The sequence below is a fragment of the Cricetulus griseus genome, chromosome 2 (genome assembly GCF_003668045.3).
Source record: "Cricetulus griseus strain 17A/GY chromosome 2, alternate assembly CriGri-PICRH-1.0, whole genome shotgun sequence".
NCBI lineage: Eukaryota > Metazoa > Chordata > Mammalia > Rodentia > Cricetidae > Cricetulus > Cricetulus griseus.
In genome coordinates, this window is record NC_048595.1 from 121,642,885 (window position 1) to 121,665,655 (window position 22,771).

The window sequence follows — 22,771 nt, forward strand, 5'->3', positions numbered from 1 at the left end:
CCCTAGGAACCCAAGTTAATTGATTCTGTGAGTTTTCTTGAGGTGTCATTGACCTCTCTGGCTCCTAAAATCCCTCCACCCCCTCTCCTGCAGGATTCCCCAGACTTTGCCTAATGTTTGGCTGTGGGTCTGTATCTGTTTCCATCAGTTGCTGGATGAAGCTACTCTGATGACAATTGGACTAGACACCAATCTATGAGTATAGTAGAATATTATTAAACACCATTACACTGACATTTCCCCCTTCTAGTCATGTTTGCTTCTATTCTAGATGTCTGGGTTATTCAGTCTGTGGGTCTTGGTGCTCCAGGTAGTGTCAGAGGTGGGCTTACTCTCCTGCCATGGGTTTTAGCTAGACCAGTCATTTATTGGTTGGCCACTCCCACAATCCCTACGCCATCCTTACCCCAGCACATCCCATAGTGAGGACAGATTGTAGGTCAAAGGTTGTGTGGCTAGGTTGGTTTCCCACACCCTTCATTTGAAGTCTTGTCTGGTCACAGGAGATGGCCAGTGAGACTGAATATCACATGTTATAAAAACCCAGAGATAGATATTGAGGTTCAAGCTAAAGATCAGAAAATCAAAACACCAGAGACCTCTTACCTTTACCAATCTGAAAGGAGGCATCCTATCTTCAACGCAGCTGAAGACTAATTGCCTAAGATGAATGTTAGCTCTGAGACCCTGCTTCTGTCTTTTATAACTCTCTATTAAAGGCTTGCACCACCACCTCCCAGCTTCTATGGCTAACTAGTATGGCTGCTGGGATTAAAGGTGTGTACCTCCACTACCTGGCCTCTATGGCTGTGGCTAGCTTTGCATTCTGATCTCCAGGCAAGCTTTATTAGATAATAAACAATCTATCACCACAAGACTGGAATCTTATAATCTTCAGGGGCATACGCCTAATGACACAAATAATTCTCATTACATCCCACCTTTTAAAGCAGACATGATGTCCCAGATGCCACCCTGGAGATGAAACTTCAAAATACTCCCTTTGGGAACACTCAAGACACACAGTATAGTAGATGGTATGTATACACTACTTTGGAATGAGCAATATATGTCAGCTTTGCCAACCACTTTGTCTTTTAAATTAGATATGCCAATGGCAGGCAATATTAATTGACTCAAGATAAACACCGTGACTCTGTCTGTTGGGTACTCTGCAAACTGTTGGAATCTCGGTTAAGGGCCAGCCCCAATCTGGTGGTAATGGATCTAGTTTGTCAAGTCCAGCATAAATCCTTCATCTGAGGTGGTCTCATCAGGACTATGCTCCATCTCTCCAGACTGTGTTTGGTTTTACATTTTTATAAGAATGGTCACTGAACAATGTTCATGTACAGGGCGAAGACTGGGGACGTTGAAACATTTTCACATTGGAAGCTTAGAAGACAAAAATCACTTACCTATGTAGCTTTTGAAAATCAGTAATATATAATAATTTCAGAAAGATGAACACAAGAAAACAAAAGTACCTGTTGTGAAATTCCATTCATTAAAATTCTGGAATTGTGGCTATACAGCCATTTAATGCAGCTCCAGGAAGAATGAGAGTAAATGCTAAGTCTATGTACAAATCCAGAGATGAGGGCTTGAAAGACCACATGATATATTGTTTAATTAAGAAATGAGTCAAATTCTGCAATGATATCCCCACTATGATTTCCTGTGCCCTCAACATCATCTTTTCTGTGGGCTTTGCTGGTTTAGTATCCCACTGCAATCTCTGGAGATTTCACTTTCTAAATTATCCTATCAAAGTAATGTGTACTGACCTGACAGACAGTCTCAAGAACTGAAGCTGAGGATTCCAGAAGCAAGGACCTAAGTGAGATTATGAGGAATATACTGAGTTCCTGGAAGTTTTGGTACTTAGATCCAAACTAATTCCAAGGTGCTGGGCAATTTCATTCATTACAACACAGGTGGCAGATTTCATAAGAGAGAGATGATGAATTGTATATATTCCTACCCTGGCTAACCTTTCAAAGTGAGCAGTTAAATAATGGCTATTTTTAAAAAGTGGACAAAATTAATTCTGTAAAAAAAAAATCAATCAATCAATACCAGAATAGTACTTTATCTGGATCTCAGAATACTTAGGACTATCCTGGGCAGCACATATGAAGAAATGCTATATGAAGTTCCAGTTGTAAACTTGGTCAAGTTAATGTTCAACAAGAAAAGATGAACAGTAGCAGCGGTTCCGAAGCACACACCAAAAGCACACAGGTTTATGAATGTGTGCATGCACACATAGAGCTTGGATTTCTAAGCACTCTCAAGAACAAGGGTCTATACTATATTTTCTCCAGGAGGATTTCCTGCATTCAGATAGGATCATCTGGAAGCATGTGAGTGTATAATTTACCAGTGTTTGACTTGGGATGCAGGACACTGGCAGGCTGATTCTTTGTGAAGTTCTTCTGTCGGATGTTGACAATTGAGGATTAGAGAAATAGAACTTTCAGGAAGTAAGTTAAGTTTCCCCTTTTGAACTGCATAGATCTTGGAAGCAAGACAAGAAGAGAACTGTTTTAGTGGCTGTGACTTTGGGGCAAATACTTCATCCTCCATGTCTAGCTTTTATGAAGCCTTTTTCTGCATATTTTCATATTTTAACTCGTTCTTTTTCCAGAAAAATCCAGTGTATTTTGGAGGGCATAATGTTTCTCATTTATAAGAAGATGGTTAAACTTGGAAAAGATAAATATCAGATCATTGCAAAAAGCTGCTGAAATTCAGGTCTTCTTTTTCAATTTTCTTTTTCAAATCTTTGCAGCCTTATTGCTCTTAGATGCAGAACTTTTCCCTTCTGTTCACATTAGGTACAGCTATTTCAAGCTGGCATAGCAGTTTAAATTGCCACTGGGAAAGCCGATAGCTGCAAAGAGGAAGTAAGCGGATGTGACAACTCTGACCTCAACATTAATTATGCATCAAGTGGTAAACAGCAAGCCAAGGCAGAGCCATGGGCATTCATATGGGATGCATATCTCATTGTAATAGTTGACCTTTAGTCTCGGTAGGCATATTCCTACCTATAAATTATTCTCAAAAGAACTTGGTTCTCATTGTGACCCCTCCAGGAAGATGGAAGTCTCTCTAGTTTTCTGAAGACTGACCTAGAATATTTTGTTTGGTGATTGTTACTTTAACCTGCTAAAAGAAACTCAGTGGTCCTATTCAATCACTGAAAGTCAAACTATCTGGGAGGACTTGGCTCAGGATCCCTAGGAAAGTTGTTCCAGTTCACACACATCTGACACAGCTTGATATGCCACTCTCATTAGGATTCTGCTTGGTTTTCTTTTTGAACATAAATAGGGGCAAAGATATTTCAAATCAGACTGCATAAGCAAGCCTTTCTAAAGTGTACTGAATTATCATATTAACTATGATGTCCCCCATACCAAATCTATTTGTTTTTTCAGAGCCAAAGAAGATATTATGGAAAAGTCAAACCCCAATGAGTCAAGACATTTACGTCAGTGTCTAATGGCTTCATTGTGACAGGAAGGGGGGAAAAAGACATTTGAACCAGAGGTAAAGACCAAAGCAAAGAAACAAGTCCATAAAAAACAAACAAACAAACAAACAAACCCCCCCACGAAAACCTTGTTTGCTCTGTCATGAAAACACATGCTTAGGTTTTCAGACTAACCTTAGGAAATAATGTTTTATATTTTTCAGCTTTCTGAGATGGAAAAACAGGAAATTCTCATCCTGCTCAAAATGTTGAATTTTTATTTCATCTCTAGGATTCCACTTTTGTTTGAATTGAAAAATTGTATCCTGTAATTTGTTTTAATTTACTTTCAGCTAACATGCCACATTTATACAGTAAGTGCATAATATCACATGTAATATATGCTAAGAAATAGAAAAATATTTGTAGATTTAACTGTTTGCCATTTTATAAAGCAAGTAAAAAAAGAAATCTTCAGAGATTATCCTTACTGATTTTCCAAGTTGACTAGAAATATATCTTATTAATATTTTCCCCCAACTGGGAGTCATGTGATTCATATTATTTATATTTTAGATAGTGCTTCCCCTTGGCTGTTTCTGGACATCTCATCCCCAAATGGAATCATACACCAGACACTGTTGATTTTCTCTTGGAAATGAATTTTTAACCTCTCTTTTTCTTGCTGCTGAGATTCAAATTTCCTTTAATCTTTGGAATGCTTCCAGTAGTTTCCTCCCTTCTGGTTTTACTCTTAGGTTTTCCAACTCTAGAGCACCTCAAATTGCTGCTGAGCTTTCGTTTTCAGAGACAAATATGTCATGTTATATCTCACAGAAAGCTCTTCTGAATCTCTCCCCGCTTCTGTGGATTTGCCAAAACCTCCAGAATCATGAAAACAATAAAAGAGTTAACAAGAGTTCCTTACAATCATCTAACAGATTGCAAAGTGTTCATGTGTCATTGTAGTAGGCACATACTGAAAACTAATTTGAAAAATTAATTCTGATTCCCAAATGACTTGTGATACTAGTATTGAAAAACTTTTTGTGTGACTCTACCATTCACATTATCAAATCTTTGGTAAAGTATTTCTTCAGATCTTTGGATGATGTTATTTTTGCCGATACATAATGATATATTATATATAATATTAAAGTTCTCTCTCAAATTAGGAACAAAGAAAACTTGCTCATTTTTTCCAGCCTGATTGAAGGTCAAACAATGCAGTACTTGCTGTGTGCATAGATCTTGGAAGTGTGTGACTGTGGTACAATAAGAGGAACATGAGCCACTTCATAAACACTATGAGATAATAAGCTATCCTCTGGGGTGGGGGGATATTTAGGTTTCCATATCATACAATACATCACAATCATTTCTAGATTGCTGAAATTTTTACTTTAAAAGGTTAGGCTTTCAAACTTAGGAGAAAACATCAGAGACCATCCTTAATGTCTTGGAACAGAGAAATGTTTCAGAGGTAGCACAGATAATACCAACTTCAAAAGAAAAAATGGTCAGTTTACTTATTACACTAAGATACAAGTCTGGTTCATTAACTTTGACTATAACTAAGGACCAGGCAGATGGCTCACTAGGTAAAGTGTGTGCTATGAATGCATGAGAAATTGAGTTAAATCCTACAACTCATGTTAACAATCTGGAGCTGATGGCAAGTGCCTGTAGTCTCACAGCTGATTTGTAGTGGCAGGTGGTTTTCTAGGGATTGCTGGGCAGTCAGCCTAAACTAATGGAGCTTTAGGTCAACGAAAGACTCTGTTCAAGGCAACAAGGGGGGATGTCTTCTTAGGCGTGACACCTGAGGTTGACCACACACACACACACACACACACACACACACACACACACACACACACTTGCACACATATGGACACCTATGTATGCATATACCACAGAGAGGAGAAAGAAAATCACCATAAATAAAGTGTTCTCATTTGACAAAGAAAGTTAGCAAAACATAAATAAACATATCCATTTTATTTATAAATATTGATGTCAAAATCTATTGTAAAATGCTAGCACTTTGAATTCCACACTATGTTAGAAGACAAATGCCTCCCATAGCAGCTCTCTAAATATTTGTATAAAGTTCTGGCCAGCACACAGTTTGAAGAGGAAGAAGTACCCGAGGTAAAAACTGAAAAGGAAGTAGAGAAATGATAATTACTTAAAGATGATTTTATTGTAGATTTGGAAAACCTGAGTTAATCATATAAAATTCAATTAGAAACAATAAGGAATGGTATTAATGTGTTATCTAACCCTTTGACTTCAAAACAATAGCTTTAGTGAGCCCAATCCTAGCTGAGGCAGTTTAAGGTAAAGGGTCAGCTTTTACTGTTAGACACAATGATGAAATGCTTAGTTCAAACTTAACAAGGAAATCTGCAGTACCTGTATAGTCTCTAAAAACTATTTGGAAACACAAATGAGAGCTTCAATAAATGAAAAACTATAATTTGTTCTTCAAAGAGAACTCTAAGCAAAGACTCATTTTTCTCTTAAATTCATTTATAAATTTCATAAACTACAATAATAAACCTCATTAGTTTCAGGTTACTTTTGGAACTAGCTAGGTCATGTCTAAAAAACAATGATGACTATGAAAAAAGGTCATAAGCTGTTTTAACATTTTTTCTTCAATATTTCATTTATTTTTAACTAACTTTCTCTTAAAACAAACTCTAAAGGAATTAAAATTAAAATTTCCCAATATTTCCCTAATATTTCATCTCTGTTTTAGAAAACATTCTTATTTTCTGAAAGAGTTTCAAGTTTCCTTTCAGGAAAGTATGGAGACCTCTCACACACTCCTAGATGCACAGCCTCCTCAACTGTCAACATACTACTATCATGATCTCAGAAGTAACACATGATATTGTGTAGATGAATGGAGTCTGTAGCTGGTGTTGGGACTCACACCTGCTGTCAGGCATCTATAGGTTTGGATATATATGATACCAAACTCACCACTATTAAGCTGAACCAACTGCTTTCATTGCCATAAAATACTCTGCTCTACCTTCTTATTCTTAACCTTCCTTAAAGAAGGTAAAGGTAAAACATTTACGGGAGTGTGGTAAGTCTTTCTTACATGGGATTAAAGATAGTTCTTGTGCTAATATTCTCAAGAATTAGATCCCGGAAACTTTATTGAAATCCAGAACAAATACACAGATAATTTAAAATCTGATACAACTGAAACATGAACCAGTTACCACTGATAGATACTGTGTGACTGACTTTATCTGGAATTGCTTTATCTGGAATTGCAACATACTTGCCTACTCACTCGGGGAAGGCAGCCTAGGATGGAAAAAGTAAAGGCTGCATCAAAGTCCAGCCTGGCAAAACATTTGAGTTTTTAACTGTGTTTACCAACAGACATATGGATAAGGGGTTATTTATGGGAGCAGGGAAGAGTCAAAGGCAGCTGCATTAGAAATCCCACCATAACACAAATGGTAAATCATGGAAGTTGCAGCCTGGAGTTCTGTACAACTTGCAGTCATGCAAAAGGCCTGGGAATCTCCTCACTGCAGCTTGGCTCCTCAGGGTTTTCTGCCCCAGCAGCTGTTTGGTATTTCTCAAAGCTGGTGAAGGGATTCTCAAGGGCCCCACTCCCTCCTGGATAGAATGTTTTAATTTGGAGGAAACTGCTAGACAACAATGGGAGGGGGAAAAGACACACCCAGACTTCTAAGCCATTCTTATTCTTAAAATGAATTTCAAGTTTATCAATAATTTTAATTTTAAAATTGAGCCTGTTATCCACATCACATCTTCTAAAATAATTCTGTAGAAATACTGGAAGAAAACAAATCTATTTTTATAATAATGGAATTGGAAAGGTTTTTCATTGTATTCAAGATAAAAATTACTTAAAAGCCATTCATTTGAAGAATAAAATAGCAATCATGTCAAATCAAAAGCACTGTGTTAAATATTGTAGGCAAAAGAGAATGGGGAATGTATTTTTGGTACCTATGACACAGTCTTGTTTGTTTTCAACTAAGTAGAGAATCACAGGAGAAGTCTGGTCACAGCTTTCTCAAAAGATTTATTGAACTAAAAATAGTAACTACGTGCAGAGAGACAAACTTCCTACAAGGTGAAGATATACCCACAGCTGGATCCCATCAGTCTTTCTTCTCCTCCACCTCCACCTTGTGACTCTATATCCTTTTAGGTAGGGTATACCACAGTGTGGGTCCTCCTTTCTCCTTTTTTTTTTTTTTTTAATTGGACAGACAGGATATCTTTGCTAATTGAGCAATTTGCATCCAAACAGGATCTGATTGGGTGTTGCAGAAGTACCAAGATTAAAAGTCCCATCTAGGGTACCATGCTAGCTTGAAGAGAGCTCACTGTGTTTAGGCTTGTGTTTAGGCAAGAGATTGGAACTTAGCTATCTTGAGAAAGCAAAAGTACCTGGAGGCTCACCTGGGACCTTCAGGCTTATTTTTCTGTGTTGAGCTTGGCTATCTCCTTTCTCTTTCAGTTCTTTGAAGTCTAACTTGCTTAATATGCAAAACATTCCTTGAAATCAATCACAGATAATGTAATTTTGAAATAGATGGGAAATGGTGTATAGGGAGTAAGTATTATGACTTGCCTAAATACACAAAAATCTAGAACCAGTGATTAAATCTACAGAAAGAAAAAGCAGATTGGATATGAGGAAATGGCTCACTTTTGACTTAATTTTAGCAGCTCATGAGTTTGAGACCTGTGTAAAATGTATTATTAAATTTCTTAGGTAAAACATGAAATATTTTTAAAGATGTAAAAATAAGGATAAAGGTACACACAGCTCTTTGATGGCAGGTCTGATGCACAACCTGAAGACTGACACCCCTTCTGAATATCTGTATATTTACTCCAAATATGAACTGGTCACCACATGTGGCATGTCCCTGTTTTGTTTTCTCTATCTTATACATCATCTACTTCCATTGCTTACTGGAATTTTCTATCTTCTTTTGATGGTCCTTGTCTCTCTTGTTATTGACTCCTCTGTCACTATGATTCTTGATTATTTTTTGAGCTTTACAAACCTGCTGCCATGGTTTGAATGTATCCACAAGGTCCATATGTTGGAAATTTAACCCCTAAAGATTATTTATTTAGAAGCAGAGGAGGTTATTAGAATTGGATGAGGTCATGTATGTATGTCCTTTGTGGTGACACTAGTGACTTTATATGAAAGAAGAGACCCTGGAGTCCACAGGTTTGCTTGTGCCTTTTGCCACTTTTTGATGCAGTCTGAAGCTTTCCCAGTCACTGAACAGAGTTTTTATGCTTGCTTTCTATTACTGTGTTAAAGATCATGACCAAAAGTAAATTAGCGTGGGAAAAGTCTTTATTTAATTTACTCTCCTATGTCTCAGTCCACCATTAAAGGAACCTCAGGACAGGAATTCAAGCAGGAACCTGGAGGCATGAACTGAAACATGGAGGAATGTTGCTTGCTGGACATCATGTCATGGCTTGCTCATCCTTCTTTCTTAAATAGCTCAGGACCACTTACTTGCACATGGGTGGGCAGCATCACTCATAGTGAGCTAGATCCTCTCATATCAATAGTCAGTTAAGAATATACCCCAATTCTTGCCTATTGGCCAGAGTGATGGAGGCAATCCATCAATTAAGGTTTCTTCTTCCCAGATGACTCTGGCCTATGTGAAGTTGACGAAACAAACTAGCCAGAACACAGATGTTAGTACCTCACAATTGGCCTTAGCTTCTAGAACAATAGCCATGGCATGCATGGACCTTGGTAAGGTGCTAACTGAAGTAAACTGATTACAGAATGGCAAATAGTATGTGACTCAAGTTTGATGATGAATTTAGCATGATTTAACTAATAGAGAATGAAAGTAGACTGTTGCCTGCCTAGGTGGCAGGAGACTTCTTAGAAGATCCAGATTCAGTTTAGCAAGGTTGAAGAACTCTGAAAACTTCAGCCCAGAGCACTGTGGATACATTCAATACTGATGAGTTCATAGTAGTGATAAGGATGTTTAATTTTGTGTTATTAACTATAATTGAAGATTAAAAAGAAAAAAAATCCTTGTTCGTTTTTTTTTTTTTTTTTCTTTTCCTGAGTCTTACAACTGTAAAGACTAACCTTTCCATATGTGACTTGAAAGGCAAGGAAAGCCTACCTTGTTTACCTATACAGCGTGAACGTAGACCATCCAAATTCACATTCTTTCTCCCATAAATGAGCTGAAATACTTTATTTAACCAAGTTTGTCTGGCATTTATTTGGCCCTGGATCTTGACTTTCTCATGAACTTAAGCATTGGGACATTTGGGCCAGCCCTCTGTAATGACTTTCTCTAAAAAGATTGTCAACCCAAACAGTCACTTTTCAGTTACCTCTCCCTTCATGGCATTTATCTACACTTCCCACACCCAATTTTGCTTTCTTCTGCTTGACTTTGAGAAGCCTGCAGATACCACTGTTACAGATGCCACCATCACAATACACATTTGATGTCTCTTTACCTAAGTCCAGATTTGTTTTAACTTAATATTTGCAAAGTATGAGAATAACATTGTCCCATTTAGCATATGATGTACAGTGAAATGCTAGTAATGCTTTAATTGTTTATATACAGTAGATAACACATACAATTTGAATGTGAAAATCTGCTTATATAGTACATGTGTATACATAGGCTTGTTAGATTACAACATATTGTTTTCCTAGAATATTATAATTTTTATTTTTAAATACTTATTTTGAAAATTATTGTTCTATTTATAGTGTGTCAGGTAATACTTTTAAACTGTAGGCTTAATTCATAAAAATATCATGTTGGAGACTCAAACACCTGTATAAGGAGATAAAAAGTTAAGTTCTGCTGCTGTGGTTTCCTGTAAAAAGTGTTATCTCTCAAGCTGTTACTTGTTAATTTCAACTTTATGGAATTATGAATGCAGGATGGAAAAAGGTGCCCTTTGCAGTAAAACTTAGAAACTAACAACTAATAGTTAAAATTAAACTCTAATAATCTTATCACAAGTGTTCTTACTTAATTCACAATGGTTTTGTTCATCTTGGGCTTTGTTTCTGGAGAAAAGATAGCACAATATAACCAAGGCTAACCTCAAACTTGCTTCAGCCAACTGAGTGCAAGAGTAATTAACTTGTAATTCCAACATGTCTGGAGCTTCCCACATTGGTTTATAATGTGTTATAATGACTTATTTCTTTTTTAAAGTTATTTTAGGCTGGAGAGATGGCCTAGCAGTTAAGAATATTTGTTGCTCTTGCACAGGACCAGGGTCCAATTCCTTGTACCCACATGGTAGTTCATAACAGTCAGTAACTCTAATTCCAGGGCACCTGAAGCCCTCTTCTGACTTCCATGGGTACCAAGCATGTAGCTACTGCCCATACATACATGCAGGCAAAACACACACATGAAATAAAATTTAAAAAATCTAAAAGTTAAGTTACAGTTACATGTAAACCTTCTGTCCAAATTCCACAAAGGGACATTATGATAAATCAGTAGTGACAATAATTAACAGAGCCAACATTCTTACCAGGAGCACAGCCACCAATGTAGCTGAAAGGGATATTGAAATAGCAACAGAATTTCAAGGTCAAATCTAATTTTATTTTTATGTTAGAGAGGGACTTATTCTGAATTATTCCTATTTGTCTTTTCAAATATCACTATGGCAATTTAATGAATTATTTTTAAGGAAGCTATAAGGCTCTGCTGTTTCTAAAAGATGAATCTAGAAAAATCAGGTTTGATTTATTTAAGGTCTTTTGCTTATTGTTTTATCTTATTTTAGTGCATTTATGTGCATGAATGCTTGTATGTATGCAAGTGCAAGGGTGTGTGCATATGTGTGGAGGCTGGAGGATAAACTCATGTGTCATTTCTTGGGTGTTATCCTTGAGTTCTTGAGAAAATTTGCTCATTGGCTTGGAACTCACCAAATATATTAGTGACCCGTCCAGCAGGCCAGGTTATTCGCGGGTCTCGAGGGGGTTGTCACCTAAAGGGGTCATGAGGGCGAGAAAGGAATGGAGACCAAGCGGCGCAAGAAAGGACAAGAGTCCGTCTGTGCAATGTCAAGGTCTCGTTTATTGAAATGTAAAGCTTGCTTATATGCAGGGGATTTTTACTCAGGGCGGGGTAAGGGAGCAGGAGGAATGGAAAATTTTCAAGAGGAAATAGAGGCAAGGTAAATCTTAGCCCATGGTCCCATTGTTAGCGAACCGCAGCTATTTCTGAGAAAAGGGAGAACATTTTGCAACATGTATTGTGCAGCTTAACCGGAAAAAACATCTTGTAGTCGAAGCGATTCTGGTCATCTAACAATGATTAACTCTTGATTCAGTATGAGGCCCCTTTTGGCCCTCGACATCTCCCCCTTCTGTATACAAAAAGGGATGATGAATCTTATTATCAAGAGAGCCCCTGTCTTAGGCCGCATAGGCTGCGCCCCTGGACAGGCAACGTGCCTTGTTGAGCCGGTCTTGACGACCTCTGTACGTTGTTGCCCCCTGTTCCAGGACCTATGCATACTCCCGTCATTGAGTACTCCCTTGCTGCATCAATCTTGAGTTATTAAACCTGAGTCCTTGATTACTGAACCTGAGCTCTTGCTGTGACCCTCGCTCCTCCCCCGGGTCAGCTGCTACTAATTTGTGGTAATGGACCGAAATACTTTTAGGTAAGGCCGAATCAATTTGTCTTTTAATAAGCTGGGTTAGCCGTTGAAGGGCCCATGGGCCAAAAGAAAGAAGCAATAGGAAAACAATTAAGGGGGCTATAATAGTTGGGAGTAAAGTAGACAACCAGGGGGATCCCTGTAGCAAATTTGAGAACCATCCTTTTTGGTTCTCAAACTCTCTCTTTCTTTTAGCCAACCGTTCTCTCAGGATTTCCATAGACTCTTTGACAATGCCAGTATGGTCAGCATAGAAACAACATTCTTCCCTTAAAGCAGCGCAAAGGCCACCTTCCTTAAGGAACAGGAGATCCAGCCCTCTTCTATTTTGCAAAACCACCTCGGATAGAGAGGTCAGCGATTTTTCCAGAGCACTGATGGATCTTTCTATGGCCTCAAGATCCGTGTTCATAGCTATTTGTAATTGCAACAGTTGATTGTTTTGTACAAGGGCAGCTGTTCCGGTTCCTATACCGGCAACAAGGCCACCAATCCCCAGCATAAGGGCAATGGTCATAGAGACAGGCTCTCTCATCACTCTGCGCTGTGCCTGTGAGACCAGTATCTCCCCTGAATAGTATTTGATTTGAGGCCAAAGCTGTACCAAAATGCAATATTCATGTGAAACATCAAGGCTTAAAGCAAATATACAGGGTGTTAATCCTGTGTTGCAAGCCCAATAGGTACCATTGGGTGCCTCAAGATAGTAGCTTCCTATATAGGGGATTATAGTTTTATTGCAAAACTGGGTGTAACTGGAGGGCACCTTTCCTAAACAAAGCCCTTGTCCTGAAACTCCGGGCAGGGTAAGTTGGTGAGGGACAGCCCTGCACCTTGCTGATGGGGAGGTGATATTGGATGTACTGGCCATAAAGGCAATCCCTTCATAATAGGGGGGCTCAGCAGACAAGCAGAGCCAGCAATCTCGAGTAGAATTAGGACTGGATGCATTGAATGCTAGATAGGCTCCCTGTACCAAATTGAATAATCTATCTACAGTGCCTGGATCTGGGCTAATTGAAGGGGTAATTGGGGTAAGCTTAGGGGTAGACGACTGGGTGGGAGTCTGAGCAGGCTTAGGCAAAGTCTTTATCCCTCGATCGGGGAGGACCGGATTTGGGCCTACAGGTAGCATTCTTAGGGGGTCTTTGTTCATGACCGTCTCTGTCTTAGGTTAGTTCAACCTTGCCACCTCACTGACTTTACCCGTCTTCGGGTGATAAAAACCCGCCATCCAGGGGTCCTGTGTCTTAGATTTAGTCAAGGAGGGAAGGAAGTTGCCCGTCGTTGAGGCGGCCATTTGTACCCGGGGCTACCAGTGTTGCATGCCTAGGGATGGCAAGTATGGCTCTAAAGCCTGTGACTAGATCTTTAACAGTTTAGAAAAATTAAGCCTCTCTTGATGAACCAAGGGGTTGCCTGGTTCGCTCTGCTCGTCACGCTGCTCATCACCTGGGTTCTGGATCCGGTGATACTGTACGGAGACAAAATCTTTAGAGAGAAGTGAATCTATCTGACTTTTTATAAAGCGAGTCATTCTTTGGAGAGCTCACGGGCCAAAAGAAATCAGCAGCAATAGTCCTATAAGAGGTCCCAGGAGAGATGGTAGCAAAGTAGAAAGCCAGGGGGAGGTTGAAAACCAATTTTTATACCAGGACTCTTGTTGCTCTCTTTGTTTCTTTCTCTCCTCTAGATTTTTCTTTATTTTTTTTTTATATTATCTTGTACTAACCCAGTTATATCTTTGTAAAAACAGCACTCTTCCTTGAGAGCTGCAGAGTCCGCCTTCTTTGAGGAAAATTAAATCTAGTCCTCTCCTGTTTTGTAGTACCACTTTTGACAGGGAGACCAGAGGGTCCTTTAGATTTTTGGAGTCCTGTTTGTAGTTCTTTTATATCTTTATCTACTGCTTGGGACAATTGAGTCAAATGTGCATATTGCTGTTTGGAAGTTATTAGGGAAGCTATTTCTGTTCCGGCTCCAGCTGCCCCTAAGCCCAGCATGACAGCTAAGGTGATGGCTGAAATGGACTCTCTCTTGTGACAGGGCCTCTCCTCCCAGCTAGGGAGCAGCTCCTCTGGGGCCTGTGCTGTTAGGCGGGGCAAAAGCTGTACCAAAACGCAATAATCTTTACTCTCTAGAAACTGAAAGATGGAAAAAAGGTGGTGAGTCCCTGAGAGCAAGCAAAATAAGTTCCATCAGGTGCAGCTACATATGTAGATGACTGGCTAATAATGATAGTTTGGCTGTACATTGGCTGTAAGGGTTCTGGGAAATGGAGTTCCGGTCCTCTAATACAGAGGCCTTTGCCTGAGACCTGACTTAAGGTCAAGCCCTCATGATTCACGGAATGCCATCTTAGTGAGGAAGTCTCATTAGTGAAGAGAAGATTTTTGAAAGTTAGCATGTCCTCATAGAAGGGCGGCCTAGGGGAAAAGCAAATCCAGTATTCCTGATGGTGAGAATTATTAAGGGACTGTAAGGCTAAGGCAGAAGCATTTACCATGGATTTAAGGCCTGAGAATTCCAGTCCTTTAGACTGTGGGGGTTTTTATAGTCGTCAGGCAGCTCAGAATCTAATGCCTCTAGGAGATGGTAGAGGACTAAAAACCAGTTTTTCGAGGATGGCGTCAATCTGAAACTTAATGAATCTGGTTAGTTTTTGAAAAGGTAGAGGTGACAATTTAAGTAGTTAATCTAGTAGAACAGGCAAGGTAGGAATTAGTAAGTGCCTACAATTCCCTGACAAAGGGGAGGGGTGGAAGAATAACAGACCCAACAGTCCTCTATAAGGGAGTGGTTGGCTTGATGAAGGGGCTGAACAGTAGGGTTAATTAAGGAGAGAATAAGGTCATCGGAGGAGGGAGGTCCTGGGGGGAAAATGGTCAGGGGTTTCCCTAGTCTGGAGAGGCGCCTAAGGCTAAAGCACATAAATCAACTATCAGGGGGGAATAGGAGGGGGTGGTCGTAATAGTTGTGGAAACATTGGCAGCATCACTGGCTTGGTTGAGGATCATCCAGGTGTAGTTGTAGATCTGATAAGGGCTTCCAGCGGCAATGGCAGTTGAAGGTGGGAAACATAAGTAGCCAAAAAGACAGCATCTTTTATCTAGAATTAAGCAGAATTAAAAGGCTTCTCAGGGGCTTCCCCTGGGTGGATTATTTATTTTTAAAAGGCATTTAGGCAACCATCTAGCATTATTGGCCTGAGTATCAAAAATCCATGCATGTCCTTTACCCCAAATGAGGACTGGATCTGGTCTGTGCCATTTGTAAGTTAGGGGATCTTTCCATAAGGCTTGAGTATAATTTTGAGCCATTGATGGATGCCAGAGGCTATCCTCGGGTGATTAAGGCATGCCCCACCACTGCCTGGCTTGTGGGCTAGCCTCATATCTGGCCACTGCTACAGAAGCACGGAGGCAGGCATTTCACTCCCCCAAGTCAGTGGCATGCTGCGTCCCCAAAGGCCCAGCCATCCCGAGCTGCTACAGGCAGCTGGGCGGGACTAGGTCACAAGGGCTGTCCCAGTAGCACCGGTCTCAGGAATTAAGCACAAAATTGCTGGAAAGCTTTGTTAGTATATCCAGACCCATTATCTGTTTTTATAACTTTTGCCATTCCCATGTAAGCAAAACATCTTAAACAGTGACTTATAACATGCCTGATGGCTTCTCCTGTTTGTGGAGTGGCACATTTTTAACTTGCCAAACTCTGTAATGTGAGTCACATCCATTTGCCATAAATGGTTGGGGAGCAGGCCTTGAGGATTCATCCTTAAATTAGCCATAGCCATATTGTGGACCTATTTTACATTGTTTGATGATTTGACCAGCAGTCTCTCTGGTTAAGCCAAATTTCTTACTTAGACTTTTGCTATTATGAAGAAAGTTACAAGCCTGTCAAGCTTTTTCTATTTGAGGCAAATCAACTGATTTTGTTAATCAGTTAATTCATTCCATTTGGCCAGTAATCAGTGAAAGGCCTATTTAATAGGTTCCCAATGTGACCCATAAACATGATAATTCTCTTAGGTGAATAACATTTTGAATTTGCTCAAATTAATCTAATATTGGATCCTATGTATGGAATTGTCTCTATTGCCATAAGATCCTTGAAGACATAGTGACTGTCAGAATATAAATTAAATGAATTATTTACCAGGATTTAAAAGACCATTATAACAGCTTGCAATTTAATTATTTGAGCTGAAGTCAGAGCTGTCTGCTCTATCTATTTCTTTGTATTAATAACCTATATAAGTGACTCTCCCAATAGAACCATTGGTAAAAATTAACATAGCATATTTTTATAGGACTGCTTTTTACAATTTTGGAAATACAAAAATGCATTAGTGCAAACTGTAACAGTTCATGAGCTAGAAACTGATTATTAATTCTTCCTGAAAACTGAGCAAAGACAATCACCCATAAATCATTGTTCTGAAACCATCAATTAAACTGTTGCTTAGAGTAGGAGACATGTATCATACTTTGTTCTCTTTTAAAATACTTTCTAAAACATTGAACAAATGCGCATTTGGGTGTCAGCAATTCGGGGAAGCTGCACACCCCAGCAAGGGTTACAGGCTCCTTATACAGAAAAAAAAACACAGATCAGCATACAGGCAAGGGGCATAAAGTGATTGATTACAAAGTATGATCTCATGTTAGAGTGGTCACCCAGGTGTGACTTGCTTTTCTACAAAGGAAAAACCATAGAACATACCCTGGAAAGTCCTTGATTGTCTGTTGGCCAGCCAGGTGTGACCCAAAGAGGATTGTTTTGGCGATTGCCCCCGTCTAAACCATAGGACGTGCCCAGGGTTGGGGCCAACCCCCTTGTAATGGGCCAAGGCCTGTGGGAAACTTTTTCTCTCTGTGAACTAAAATCTTTTAAAACTTTTTCTCTCAGCAAACTAAAATATTTCATTCCCCCATCTTTTTTTGTGAGGTTTTAATCCTAAAACCCATGGTCCTGCTTATTGCCTGAGAGCCTGATATTGCTGATTAAGAACTAGGGCTTGGGTTATGGATAAGCATTCTTTAATAAATCGGAGTAGGTGATTAAGAATATATAGCCCAAAGTAAGCAGCAGTAAAAGAATAAGTAGGGGTCCTAAGAGGGTGGAGATTCCTTTAAACCAGCCTTGTTGGAACTCCCGTTCCTTTCACCATTGGTTGAGTCTTTCTCTGAGCTTGGCCATGGAATCCCTAATAACTCCAGAATGGTTAACAAAGAAACAGCACTCCTCTTTTACGGCAGCATAGAGTAATCATGGAATTGTCTCTCCAGCGTCCCCATCAGGGAATGAGAGATATGAACTTGTCTACCTTTCTAGTTGGTTGTTTAGGTATATCTGGATCATTATTTCCTTATAGAATATTACTTAAAGGATTTAAATCATCATTAGATGTCCAAAGAAATACTTAACCAATGAATATTTTATAACAATTTCTAAAAAACTCATTTAAAAGATTTTTAAATTATCTTTTCTAATTGTTATCTATTAAGCCCCAATTTCTTTAGAATATAACATATGTCTTTAACAGTTCTCTAGATTTATTTAGAGTTTTTGAGTAGCCTTTTCTAATCTAATCTTTGAGGCTGACAAGCTGATAAGACCTCACTTGCATGTTAGCTGACCTGCCAAGCTGTGAATCTAACAGGTTGGCTCTTTTTTGAGGCTTCTCATAAATCCTTCTCAAAATCATGCATCAACCCTTATTTTCTAGATGTCCTTTTTTAACCATAAAATTTTAGTAAGACCTACATCCTCTCATCTGCCAAATTTTATAGTATCATAGATTCCTCATATCTCTAAGCTAATGCTATAAACTTTTGCTAACTTTTTAATTGACTATTTTCTAGGGCTCAAATCATAATTTTTTCTGTTAAGACATTGACTCATTAACTGGATGCTCTTTTGACTCTATTAAAGTGAATTTGATATTTTTTAAACAATATCCAAGGCAATGTAAATATCTCTAATCATATCCAAGGCAATTTAGGCATTTCCATTCATCCGCATTCATAAATTCACAATCACATCACACATCCAGGTGTGGCCACACCGTTCATTCATAACTTGCATACGTCTCACATTTCTCCTTTTGCCTAGGTTATGATCAGCTTGTAGAAAAGAAAAATCCTAATTGAAATTTTGAACATAGTAGCTTATAGTCAATCATTGAAATATGAGCATCCAAAATTTGAACAATTCTAAGCTTAAATATGTTGCCTTTTCTTTTCTATAAGTCTCAAAAACAGTTTCTGTCTGGCTGTATCAATAGCATTTATATACATTAATTAGCCATCAACCATGGTGGCATCTCCCAAGGCTGTAAGTTGCAGCCTTCAAGCTTCACCGCCTCTAAGAAATGCTGCCAGCAACGAGCAGACCAGTGAGTCCTCTGTGGCTTGCAAGTATGCAGAGCCCCGGGAGGGTGAGAGCACAGGCTGAGGGAATAGGGGAAGGTCAGTCATTGGCTTCTGTACATGACAATGGTCGTGATTTCTGAAGGAAGTCTTTAACAGTCAGCAAGAGGCGAGACCTCTCACCAACGAGTTCAGGGCTTTGAATGATGTCCTTGAGAAGAGCCCAATAATTAAGAATAACTTCAGGAACATTTTTTTTTAGGGGGGATTTAATTAATGGCGGAGGAGACTTAATCAATGGGGGACTTAAATTTTTTTCCTGAATATCCTCATCCATGAGAAGAAGGTGTGCGTGACTCCGAGGGAGGGCCTTTAGCTTTTGTTTTTGTGCCGTCAATCTGACTCCCTTTTGTCTCATAGTTTTCAGACAAGTCATTCAGGAAATCTTCTGCTAGAGCAAGCAGGTGAGAAACCTTTCCTTCTGTCTCAGATTCCTTAAGAATATCTCTAATAACTCCATAAAAACTAAAGAAGGAATCTGGGATCTCCTCTCCCTTTTTGAGGAGACCATTAATATCCTTTCCCACTTTATTCCAACTTAGTGGATGAATGCCAGGCCCATGAATCACCAGCCAAGGACATTTCTCCTCCACAAAACAAACAAACAAAAAAAAAATTAAAGAGATCCTTTTTCTTAACTCTACTTCCTCTCTCCCTAAGACTACTCTTTATTTCTCTGATAAAGAGGGCCTCCTTAGAGGCTGAATTGCCCATGACGATAATGGGACAGCAGTACTTACCTCGAGACAGACCGGTGCACGAGCGATGCAGGGCGTCTCCATTTTAGGTCGGCTAGCCTCTTCTTCTCTTGGCGCTGTCCGGAGACCACCGTACCTCGAGCCCCACGTTGGGCGCCACTTGACCCGTCCAGCAGGCCAGGTTATTCGCGGGTCTCGAGGGGGTTGTCACCTAAAGGGGTCATGAGGGCGAGAAAGGAATGGAGACCAAGCGGCGCAAGAAAGGACAAGAGTCCATCTGTGCAATGTCAAGGTCTCGTTTATTGAAATGTAAAGCTTGCTTATATGCAGGGGATTTTTACTCAGGGCGGGGTAAGGGAGCAGGAGGAATGGAAAATTTTCAAGAGGAAATAGAGGCAAGGTAAATCTTAGCCCATGGTCCCATTGTTAGCGAACCGCAGCTATTTCTGAGAAAAGGGAGAACATTTTGCAACATGTATTGTGCAGCTTAACCGGAAAAAACATCTTGTAGTCGAAGCGATTCTGGTCATCTAACAATGATTAACTCTTGATTCAGTATGAGGCCCCTTTTGGCCCTCGACATATTAGCATGGTTTACCAACATTCCCCAGGAACTTAACCTGTTTCTGCCTACCCAAGGCAAGAATTACAAAGTCATGCCACCATGGCTGGCTTTTTCTTTTTTCTTTTTAATATTGGTTCTAGGAATTAACTTTTGGTTCTCACACTTGGCAAGAAAAACACGTTACCAACAGAAACATTTCCTCCACACTGGCCTTATTATTTTTTAGATTAACATGCCTATAGATTTATATACTCATTTGTTGTGCCCTATTGATGGTGGAAAGGGCTACAAGATGGCTATACTTAGAATAGCCTTTTTGGTGATTTCCTCTACTCCATTTTCTCTACTCCAGTTCTGCCAGCAGGAATGTACCAGCTGAACAACCCTCTGTGCATTGGTTTATGTCTGTTATCTTCCTGGAGATTTTATGCTCTTAATTTGTCAAGTGCTTGCACCTCAGGGTGGTAAGACACCTTCTCCCTCACTAAGGTTTATGTGTTCCTAGGTCCTATGTTATCCAAATTTGTTTTTATATTTAGAAAGAGTTTGTGGTACCTTTGGGAAGATTAGCAAATACTTTTTTCTTTCTGTCAGGGACTTGAAATTCCTTAGCTAAAACATAACTAATGATCCCTGATAGCCTCTATTCTAACCTCTTCATTTCTCAGCAGAGACTATTAATCAAGGGAAATTTAGCCACCTGTACCACATCATCTGAGTGACAAGCAAAGGGGTAGATCTCTGGTCACAGTCACAGGTCTCCATGATTCTATTGCCAGATTTGAGCTGGATCAAAGTCAAGTATCTTTTTGTAAAAACTGGATAGTCAATCTTTCATGTTTGCACATGGTACAGAAGAACAGACTGAACTGCAGACTTGGTGGCCAGAGATGTGGGATCTCTTGACAGTTTCAGATTTGGATACTACCATACAGTGACAGGTTATTATACAGGTAACACTCTAGCACAAGTAGATGGACATAGAGCCTTAATCCCACATCTAATAATTCTATCACTTGCCAATACATGTTTTCTTCCTAATGACTTGGGCCATATTAATTGCAGTGTATTAAGTGGAAACAAGGTATTATGATTGGCTATCTTCCCTTCAGCAGTTTCATGACATCAGACAGAATGCAATGGGAGAAATACTTTCAAAATTATGAAGAATGATTGTGAGCAAGTGTCACAAACTACTGTTTTGCAGACGGACATCATTTTTCTTTAATTACATGTAAAAAAAAACCCACAGTTTTCTTTGGAAATTAAAATGTGCATGATGAAGGAGGAAGCTATAAATAATCATAACTCTGGAAAGTCTCGTCCCATCTGTAAGTTGTAGGGGCTAAAACAGGCGTGAGGAGCTGACTCTTAGGATTTATTGAAATTTCCGCAAAATAATAACTGGATATGCTTAAGTGTCTGAATTACATCCCACAACTAATTATTTGTCAATGCAATTAACTTTCTCCCCTATTTTTTGTCCATGCTTGGGAAATTCACAATAGTGTTATACTCTAATTTCAAAATAGTTATCTCCCCCCCCCCCACTGCGGAAATCTGTAAAGATGCAACAGAGAAACCTAAGAAAACATCTTCCTTGGACAATAGTTGCTTTAAGTGTAACAGACCATGAAAGGCATCTCTGGGGCTTGTGAAATCTGTCTATTTGTTCGTTTCTCTCAGAGACCCTTTCTGGTCCTGTATCTATCGCACTGTGTTGTGATAAATAATGCTGTCCCTGCCCTTCAGTTTCCTCAGCCATACTAGGGCACATTTAAAAAGAGAACAAACACACACAGCAATGGAAATTAACCCCAGGCCTGCCAGCCTCCGTCAGGGATAATGGCGTCCCATAATTCCAGGGTTAAATGAGAAGTAGGTGCCTTTTTACTGAGTTCGGCTCTTTGTCCTTGCTTTAGTATGTCATTGTAGCAACTGTCATGTAAGGTTAATGACAGCCCCTCATTACCCTTGTCAAATATGTAATAATGTGGCCCAACAACGGGTCTGAATGGCTTCTGCTTGTCAGACCCCTATGTTTTGCCTAGCAGATGGCCACTGTGTTTGGAGAGGCCCTTACTCAGATCTATCACACTGATATCCCGAACACGTGTGTACGGAAAGCATTTTCCCCTGATGGGACGGTGTGTGGTTAGAATACTAATTGAGAACAGCAAGACAAGATGACTGCAAGCTCCCACCCCACCCCCGCCTCTTCCCCCCAGTCCCCTTAGTTTTCTGTTAAGCTGTAGGGCGAATGAGAGCAGATAGGCCTCTCTCGCCTCTCTCCTATTATTTCCGGCAATACACAACACTTTTCAGCTGTGATATGCCTCCGATTCCAAACCCTTTATTTGGATCACTTAAGATGCAGCACCCATGAAATCTAGACACATTCTATTTTCAGAGATGTGGAAACAAAGCAGGGAAGGCCGCAGTGGGGAAGTGGCAGGGGGCAGGGCTTACTGGAAAAGAACTAGAGTCAGCTTAGCAGGAAACAGAAGCCCAGACTCGACCTTGAGCAAAGTCACTTCCTCCTACCTCAATTGTCATTCTCCTCCTGATAGGGGCGTGGCTGGCAGAGACAGGTGCTTAAAGCTCTCTGTAAGGACTGGCCACCATGCCTCGTAATTCTGCAGCACGCCTTTCGCTTTCTTGCTTTCAGTGCTTTTCATTTTGTTGACCTGCTTTTTTTTTTTTTTAACACTAAATAGTCTCTTTGCTCAGAAATGAACAGTAGCTCTCTAAAAATCAGTTCAAACTCTGAAGTCCGCCTTGAGAATTTGTTACAATGTAATAAATTTTCCCTTACTGGTCTGTTCCCACCAGTTTCAGGCTGCGCATCCTTTTTAAGGAACCA